Consider the following 1168-nt stretch of genomic DNA (forward strand, 5'->3'; position numbering starts at 1 on the left):
AAACTTCAATATCACTTACTTAGTCCTGCCTCCAGTGTAAGGCTTGTGCTCACCATCAACGAAGAAAAGAAGAGTAGGGAAGCCCTGAACGCTATGCTCCTGAGTCAGCTCATTCTCCTCAGTCGCATCGATCTTAGCCAAAACGACACCAGAGTCCTTAAGCTCGGTCGCAGCTGCAGCATACTCAGGAGCAAGAGACTGACAATGACCACACCACGGCGCGTAAAACTCAACCAAAACGTATTGGTTATTCTCAATCACGTCAGTGAAGTTACGCTCCTTGATTACGACCACGTCTTTCTCATCGATCTCCGGCGTCGGTAACGGATCGGAATCTGGATTTCCTAGATCGGAGAAATCTCCTTCCTCGTCTTCATCTTCGTTGTACATCTCTGGATCTTCTTCGTCTTCTCCACCACCTTCGAACTCGTCGGTGAATGAGTCATCGCCAGCGCCGTGACCGGGAGCGTCGTCTTCTTCTTTGAGATCTTCGAGGAAGCTAAGATCCTCATCGTCGACGTCGTCGTCGGAGGAGGAAGAAGAAGCGGCGAAAGAAGGAGAAACGGCGGAGAAGATGAGAAGTGCGGTGAGAGAGATAAGGAGAAAAACGCGGAACGCCATTTTAGTGTGTGTGTGCGACTCTGAGAAAGTGGTTTGAGACTTCTGAGATCTATCTAACAAGTCCTCTGAGTGAGTTGGTTGTTACCAAAACAAACGTCGTCGTCTTAGGAAAAATTGAATTATCGTTGACTCCAGATATTCTAAACCGAACCAAATTGAAATTATTTAACCTGAAATGATTTTGAGTTATTCGTTAACCGATTGGTTTTCCTATTTCAAAATCCAAAACACTAAAACCGGACACGTTGACAAAGTACTTGAAAAGAAAGTATATATATATATATATATATTTTGTGGTTAGTTCAAGCATCAGAGTGAGTCACAATAGTACGGATCATACGAGCACGTCGTTTCTTGATCACAAAGTAGATACCCAGTGAGAGAAACGCTGCGAAAGAAAGGCCTAACACTACTCCAATGGTTTCTCCTCGTCCTTCTTCATCTTCTCTGCGACGACTCTCACTTGTTGTGTGTTCGTCTGATGAAACTTTACTTCCTTGTGAGTCTGCTTCTACGATAGATGTCTTTGAAGGTGAAGGTGTAGGTG

At 44.7% G+C, this 1168-nt stretch overlaps 1 pseudogene; it reads right to left on the reverse strand.

The window, feature by feature from the left end:
- Window positions 1-653, reverse strand: part of LOC104726652 — a 5244-nt pseudogene extending 4591 nt beyond the window's left edge.

Source organism: Camelina sativa, chromosome 11 (assembly GCF_000633955.1).
Source record: "Camelina sativa cultivar DH55 chromosome 11, Cs, whole genome shotgun sequence".
Classification (NCBI taxonomy): Eukaryota; Viridiplantae; Streptophyta; class Magnoliopsida; order Brassicales; family Brassicaceae; genus Camelina; species Camelina sativa.